This window comes from Erigeron canadensis, chromosome 2 (genome assembly GCF_010389155.1).
Source record: "Erigeron canadensis isolate Cc75 chromosome 2, C_canadensis_v1, whole genome shotgun sequence".
Taxonomy (NCBI): domain Eukaryota; kingdom Viridiplantae; phylum Streptophyta; class Magnoliopsida; order Asterales; family Asteraceae; genus Erigeron; species Erigeron canadensis.
The window spans coordinates 6268749-6278300 of NC_057762.1; positions in this window are offsets into that span (position 1 = coordinate 6268749).

A 9552-nucleotide genomic window follows, 5' to 3' on the forward strand; every position below is an offset into this window, starting at 1 on the left:
TATTCACATTTTATTATACGCAAATATGGCGTTTGCTGCCTCATTAAAAAGCTTACCAAGAAAAACCCAGTGGGATAAAAACTCGGTGAAGGGAAAAAGAGTGCAGCGTGTATAATACTCTCCTTCATTTAAATATCCGTCATCAAAATATCGAATGTCGATCTTGTATGCAAATGATTTAATAATCTACCAAATTATTGCTCGATCAAGTTTGATGAAGTTTGATTGTGTCACCGACTTGTTGATCATATCTCGAGATTGACTCTATCGTTGTTTGAGCTTGATCTATAAACACCGCACTATCTTCAAATGATATTATTGAATATTTCTTACCAATATCACGAACACATTTTTCTTAGGCATCTTCATCATTGATCTTTGACTATGATCATCTTCATCTTCATAGCTTGATGATGTAGATGTTGATGATTGCTTAATCTTCATAAAATGAGTGTCACAGTTTGTGAAAAACTAAATTGTTTGTGATTGTTCTTTGAGTGGATGAAACAAATATCTAGCTTCAACATATCCAATCATCTTTGCAAGTGAACTCTTTTGATTAAATAATTTCCTATCACATGGAACAAAGTATTTCTTCGGTTTCATCCATTGATAGCTTCTTGATTCGGAGCCATGTATTGCTAACACATTGTTAGAAAAATGCAATATCGGGGATATGTAGTACTATGTGTAGCACTAATAAGATACATAAAAATCCCATTTGCAGTTCGAAAACCGATAATAGCTTAATGAGTAAGCCCACCCAACAATGTTTTAAAAACCGGTATTTTAGTTATACCGGCGTGAAAAAATTTTCCGGTATTACCGGTATTATCGGTAATACCGGAAATCTCGGCCGGTACGACTATTTTTAATTTATTATATTTTTTGTGTAAAAATCTTACAAAACTTATTACAATTTAACAAAAATAGTCAAAATACAATTATAATTACTCAAAAATAATACCAAATATGTATTTCATAACAAAATATAAGTTTTAAAGTTCACAAGTAACAAAAAATAACATTAAAGTATCATAAAAAAAAAAAATTTTAAAAATCAAAATTTATTTTTTGAAAATACCGGAAATACTGGTATGGTAATACCGGAAAATACCAGGAATACCGGAAATACCGGCCGGTATTGAATAGTGAAAATACCGGAAAAATACCGGACTTAAAATACCGGCGTGGTCTCCGGTACCGGTAATACCGGCCGGTATTTACCGGTATTTAAAACATTGCCACCCAATATTGAAGCTCTTTGACATTTCGTCAATATACTTTCATAATGGACAAAAGTCTCATTCAATTTATGCTCGATTTTTCGAGATAATACAACACTAAGTTGTAGTATATCCATCTCTTCATGAGATTCAGTTATATGAATTTCGACATCCATTCATTAATTATTTGCAAATCTCCCCTTGGATGTCAAATTTTCAAAATTATGCCTCGTTAAAACATAATGATGTCAATACTTACTTGATGATATTGCATGCGGGCAGTTGTGCCATACACATATCTTGTTTTTCCATATAATGACATAATAATATTAAAACCAATATCGTTTATAAGAACCATTCATATATATGTTGATCATTAAAAATATGATACATGCTCCAAGTATTTTATATCCATGTAAAACTTTAAGCCATTTGCGGGCTCTAATGATAACAATGAGATACAAATAACTATTTGTGTATCACGGTACTCAAATCTACCAATAATATTATCAACCATGAGAGAAATATATCTAGGTCTTTGCGAAAATCTATTGTAACATCAATTGCGTCATATACGTCAATATATCAATTTCTTATTTTGCTTTAGCAAAAAAACCGATTTATATAAAATATGCTATACATTCTTATGCATGCACTTAGTGTCCAAAAATTCGTGCACTACGAGAGGCTTTAAATATTCGGTAGCATTACTCGTATTTCTATTTTAGCAAACGTATCTCAATTTCTGCACCTCATAGCATATAAGCTCTTAAAATTTTGCACGCATAGTATTTAGCTTCATATATATAGCACATATAATTGTTGTTGACATCAATCTTATTTCGATTCCATGCTTTTGATTCAATCCATACTTGACATGATATATTTTTGTAAGAGAACTCTTCATTATTCAAATATTATCGGCTCCTCATGAACCATCATGTCTATTGTCTCTCTAAGACACATGTTTGGGTCTTTTTACCTCGATATGACCATCACAATGATTGCTCCTTTTATTTTCGAAGCTTTTTATTTCGAATCAATATCCTTTTGTGCGCGTGCCATTGACTTTTGAGATACCATCAATTTGGAGCATTGAAATTTGTATATGGCTTTACTTGATTTAGTGAGCGTGTAAGTCAATTATCAAACTCAAGTGAATCAATCACCATATGAACCTTATGTTCATGTTAGTAACTCACACAATAATCATTATAAATTGTTTGATCTCTCCCCCTGAATATATTCCTCTTTTGAAATACATCTTTTTGCATGTCATAGGACATATATCATATCCAAGATAACGGGGAGGAACTATTTTATTTTGTTGGCATGATGCAAGAACATATTGTATAATGACTTTGCCCAAACATATAACTCAGAGTTTTGCTCTCATAATCATTTATTTTGCAATAGACGTTTAATAAGAGCTTTAGGAATCACCACCATTTACGAATACTCGCAATCTTATTAGCTAAGCCACTTTTAACGCAAACTTCATGTTGCATTATTCATGATATATGACCATTTATACGATGCATTGCTTTTGAATAACTAAATGATATATTAGATGTATAGGCCACATACATCCTCTTGTATCATCTTTAGATATATAAGGGAATTCATCCCCACTTGGCTAGCAATTGGTGATAATTGATATTTTCTGAGAACTTATGAACTCATTACTTTGAAGAATCTACGGATTCTCTTTTGCATCATAATGACTCGGGATGGTCTAACCGGTCATGCCAAACAATAATAACAAAATCATGGTTCATAAACTTTTAGTTATGACCATATGTGATTCAAGTGCATTTTGCATTGTATAGTTCATATACAACGATGATACCAAACTGTATCATTTACTCTTTAATGTTGTTCCTTTTGATCAAATTATATTAACTATCAAAGTAGCTCTTTAAGAACCAACAATATGTTAACAAAATGACAATCTTGAACACATATATAAATGTATTTGAAGTGAAATAACGACATTGTATATAGTCGTTTTTCTTTGGTCACTAATAATTTGGTCAATCGTTGTGACAACTCGTTTTCATAATAGAAACACTATGATTAGTAAACTCTCATGTTCATTTGATCATATAGAAGTCGATCATTGCTAGTGTCATATCGTGTTCTTAAAAGAAACACCTTGATGTTTGAATTTCCATGACCATGACACATGTAATTGCATTCACTTTAGTGAATGAATACCATACTGTTAAACGGCTTTAGAAATTTTTTTTTTATCATATTGCTACTTCATGATCATCCATGTGACGTTGTACTCGCTTATATTTGACAAATTTCAACTTCATGTGCAACTAATTATAGCAAGTCTTTAGAAGAATCACATGTTTATGATTATCATAAAATTTTTATGACCATTATCACGAATTTTGATGTGCTCTCATATTGAGCTCTTATAATGGATCTTCGTGATTATATCACACCAATTTGGTGATCCTTTTTTTCAAGAAAATGGAAGTATTTCGAAACTTGAAGTTTTGATATGCCAATTAATCATAGTATTTTATGTCAATTTTTCTACATAATCATGTGGATATTCATAATCAAACCAAACTTTGATCTAACAAAAGTTGTATATTGTTGCACAATAATTTATTGTAATGATTCCTAACGAAGAATCATTAAGAACTTTTGAACTACATGACGTAGTTTATTGAAATGACAAATAATGTCAAAAAATCGATAACCCATAGTTATTTATGCTTTGAATGTGTTCAAAGAATCACACAAGAACCTTTTGTTCTTTATTATATATGAACTACAAGTAGTAGTAATCAGTGGCGAAGCTAGAAAATTTTCAGTGGGGGGTCGGGATCTAAATTTTTTTTCCTAACACTATTTTTTTTTTTAAAAATAAAGGGTCGAAACTGAGTATATCAAAATTTTTCTACACGAAAACAATATACCACCTACATCGCAAAAAAAATTTCGAGGTGTCGGGTGCCCCTCCCCGCCCCTATATAGCTGCGCCAGTGGTAGTAATCAATGACATATCCATATTATTCTCTACGGAGAATTTTTAAACAACTTCATGTCAAATAAACATAATTCTAGTTATGATATTTCTTTCAAATATTTGACATAATTGCATGGTATTTGATAACCATGTTGCATAATAAACTGATGTTATTAGCAAATCATACAATTTTTGATCCAACAAAATCAAAATAATTTTAGTCCATTTGACATAACATGTAGTTATGATTCTCTATAAAGAATCATTTAAGAGCTTTTGATTTGTAATAACTGTCAACTAACCATTGAGATATCTCATAATTGCAACGGGTATTTCACCATTAAATATTCAAGCGTTGACATCATTCCAACGAGTCTTTAATCGTTATGTATTTGCTTTTAAAATCCTCATGGAGGTGATGTTGGAGAAAAATCATTGATTTTTCATGCTCTTGCAAAGTGGTCTCATCCAACTTTAATTGTGTCTCCAAGATTATTTGGAGATTGATGAATTCGATATATCAATAATAATTATTTCCACCTTTGCAATATTTTTCATTGTAACTACAAAATACGAGAATATGTAGTCACTTGTAGCTCTTGCATAACAAACCTTAGTTTATTAGCCTCATATTGAATTCAATTGTCATTGTAAATAACCGTTGTTATTTACTTATATTAGCTACATTTATTTATGATTTGAATAAATTCAAAGAGTAGCACATGCTCTTTTAACATGACTTTGATCATGTTATTTTGATTCAATAAAAAAAAAATGAAACTTTTAAGTTTCTTATGCATAACCATTGTTATGATTCACCTTAGTGAATAATGAAAAAAAGTCGAGGAAACCTTGAAGTTTATTTTTACATAACCGTAGTTATGATTCACCTTAGTGAATAACGAAAGAACAGTTTGTTATTTTCATGCATAACTGATGTTATGAAGTCATGAATTGCTTTAGCTAATCTTAAAAACTATAAGTTTTTTTTAAAACAATTTGTGAAGAACTAATAATAAAAAATTTAATTACATGAAACAATGAAATAATCGAATATATGTAAAAATTATATTTTATACGTAAATTCATTGCTTACCATTTCCTACATACCAAACAGTAATATTTTTCACGGAACTAGTTAACATGTTTGTAATCAAAACATGACACTTAAATAACATGTATCACGAAACAAAATATTATTTAACCTCAGGAAAAAAAAACCCAAAACATATGCATCAATTCTTTAATTGATTATCTTGAAATTTGAGTTACAGAACGGAAATTGTCTCAATAAGGAGTGATCATGGGCCCAACCTAACCCAACCCGATCTCAACCCGGCCCGACCTGTAACCCGAGAAATACATAATAAGTAGCCCGGGGACCGACCCATGTTTCATTGGGTCGGTCCGGTCCGGGTTATCGTGCGGGTTCGGCTTTTTAACGGGCCAACCCGAGCCCGTATAGTCCACATATACCATAACTCACTAAATCTATTTCATATGATAAAATATTAAAGTGTATAAACGAATTAATCAATGAATGCATCTTTTTTATAACTCTAATGTTGTGGTATCCAATATTGATTATTAATGTGTTATCCAACCAATTACTCTTCTTCTTCAAAGTCCAAATCTACCTTTAATTTATTTATTAATCATTCATCAATACGTACAGTAGCAAACAAGCAACTAGCAAGTAACCTTTTTTTAGGAACTAGCAAGAAACAACAAACTTATGTAAGCTCTATTATTATATCTATAGAGAGCAGACACACACACTCACACATACATGTACAAAGATGTTATACAATATATATATATATATATTATATTTATATATATATGGAGTAATATATACACACGTTCCACACACACACACAAAGATGCGAGAAGATACTATTGATGATGATGAAGGTATATTTGATATTCCGCAGACATGCACATACAAATTGTAATTAATATACCTTATGTGGAAGGTGATGAGTTGATAACCGAATTAAACACAGTTAATGAAAGAACATGTAAGATTTAGGTGATGTTAGTCGATTTTGTAGGGTGATTCACTGTCTAATTATTAAGAAGTTCGGGTTCAACGGGTTTTCGGTTTTTTCACGGGTTAGCCCGGCCCGGCCCGTAACCCGCATTTTCATGAAAATCAAGCCCATAGACCAGACCGCATTATACCGGGTTACGTCGGTTTTGGTTTTTTGCCAGGTCGGTTTAACGGGTTTCACGGGCCAACCTGCATTTTGATCACCCCTAGTCTCAATGGATAAAAGTTAAATTTGAGATACCTTCTTTTTATTATAAACATTATATATTATTTTATAACAACATCAAAATAAAATAATAAGTAAACCAAACTTATTAAATACCTTTTACATCGGTGATACTTTACCTATCTGAATTTGTAAACATGTCCAATATTTTATTGGATTAGCTTTTCTAAAAACTCTTTCTTTCCTTCGTGATAGTCATGCTTTTAAGAGTATAAATTTGGTTTTTTGAGATCGGATTTGTATCTCAATCAATTGCAAAGTGAAGAAGATTGAAGAAGCACAAGGAATATTAATTGTATGGTAATCTTCGAAAACTTTTAGTCGGCCGATATTTTGAATTTTAGGGTTTTAAGTGATTCGTGCTAATAACGTATTATAATGTGGAGAAGAAGTAATTGTATTAATGAGGATTTCAATAGGGTTACAATAAGTCTTATATTTATAGGCTAAAAAATAGAACATTCTAGAGAATACAATAACTCTAATATGGAAGTGAATATCTATATTATATTTAATCTTACAATAGTAGTGTTTTTTTTTTTTTTTTTTGTGAAGTTTTTATATGTCACACATTATTATTCGGATGTAACTTGGTTTTTACGAGATGATGATAAAAATAAATTAGTTAACTTTCTTCTCAAATAAAAATAAAATGCTTAAATTTATAAAAAATGATAATGACAGTCATAAAATATTATATGCATAAAATTTAGGGAAAATGATTTATGATGTTAACATCATCTTTGTTGGATGATGTTGCTCTCACAAACTTACTTAAATCAATTTTTACACATGTCAAAAAGTCTCCCATGATTTTAATGGTTTGTGAGAGCAACATCATTCAACCAAAATAATGTTAACATCATGCAAGTTATCCCCTAAAATTTAATACTTTATATATTAAAAACCCCACTAAATTTTCGTATGATAAAATTACAAATTTTAATGTGCCCAGTAACCTATACTGCCCGGTTGTCATCGACAAAAACTTATTACGACTCATGGTCACTGAGATTTTCTCAAATTGAAAAAGTAAAATTGGACAAATAAAATTCAATTTCAAAATTTGTTATAGAATCTTATCAATATTAGTAAAATGTTGGTTTCAACTTTTAATAAGGAATCTCCTACCGGACCGCTAGTATCAACATTGGAATGTTTATAGGCTGTTTTTTCCTAAAGTAATACGGTGGTGGAGTTGAAACCCCCCTTTGATCTTTTGTCGTCCGCGCTGCCTTCAGGTTTCATTGATTGGTTTTGATTGCTTGTTCCTTATTGTTTAACCCACCCCTATATATATATATATATATGCCTGTGTATCTATAGTAGACTAGTACATAGTATAATATAATTGGTTTTCAGTTTGAAACTCAGCCAACTTATCCTGAAAATCAATTTTGAAAGTTGTAAAAAAATGGCAAACTCGAGATTTATATCACTGTATACACTACCCCGAAAACCAATGCGAATTCCGTTTAATTGATGGCAGTTTCTGTTCTTGTGCCTAATATTGATTGTCCTTTAAGAGTTGCATGTACGTACTCAAATATTGGTTGCTCTCTCAAAGGCAACAACTCGAGAACATGACCAAATACGAGGGATTGTTCTACGGGTATAGCCGAAAAACTCACCAAGCAGATTTCTGTTTTCGAGATTGAAATCCAGTTCTGAAACACATATTTTAACATTCCATTCCGTCAAGAGACTGCAAGATAAATCTATATCTATACTATATATTAAAGCAAATCTCCTTTTGAGTTTCAAACTTAACTTAAATTTCAATAATGATTTTAAGTTTCAACAATTCATCAAAACTACATTACATCAATAACCTAAACTACTTGCCACCACCGCCACCGCCGCCATCACCACCACCCGTCCTCACCGCCGCCATTACACCGCTGCATCGCGCGGGCATAACTCTAGTTAATTATATAGCAATATCTGATATTTTATCTTTTTTAGTCGAATTTGATTTGATCTGTTCCTCAAGGTTACTTACATTTTGAAATAGGCTTTTGAATTGTTTTTTCTTTGTTTTAAAACAGAATCTGATATTATTGATTTAGTTTTGTTCTGCAAATTAGAATTTGGCTCTGTTTTCCAACCCGGTTACAAAAATTCATAAGCTGAAGAAACTGCGATGAAAATTATAGACCACTTCAAATCTTTGTTTTCAAGATTGCCCCTCTTTTTACATAAAGTTGTGGTTAAATAATATAGAAGTTTTATTGGTTGGCATTTGTTTTGAAATGATACGGTAGTGATATGAAGGTGTATTGATGGTTGTCCCTACATTTCAACAATAGCAATTTTCATTTACGATAACCTTTTTTTTAGTAGTGTGCCATGGGATAGGATTATGATCTCTACTTTGGCTTATTTTAGGTATTTTGAATTTTGATGCATACAAGTATTGTACAATTAACAATCATGTTTTTATGTCATGTATTTGCCTGGAGTTTTTTTTATCTCATGCCATAGATTTACATTGCTCACTATTAGGTGATTTGTTAAATGCAAGTAGCTCTTTGAGAGGAAAGTTTCTGAATACAATAATGACCGAAAAATTTATGTGCATCAGTGCAGGTAGAGAAGGAGCTTAGTTGGACTTATTGCTTCTGAAATCCTTGGACGCCATGGAAAAGGGAAATATGTTATCTTTTGGCATTAACGGATGTGATAAAACCTTATTGATGTGTAACATGGAAGGGTCTACTGCAGATGCATTGCAAAACAACTATAAAGGTGTATGTGCGAAAGAGTTTTTGGTTATCGTACCTATGATGATAGATTGTACGTGGGTTTCCAGATGCAAGTACACACTGAGGGATGGTAATGAATATGACTTTTCTATGAAGGAAGACGAAAATGTGTCCAAATGATTGATCATTGAGGTAGCCATTCACAAGTTGAAGATTCTTGTGCCTCGTGCTTGGCTCAATCTACTTAACAAGTAACTCTTTACTTCTACTAAGTTGTAGCATTTTCTTTTTCCTAATTGTGGGGCCATGGAGGCAGTTTTTATAGAGGTTCAAGTGTTTAACAAAACTTATAT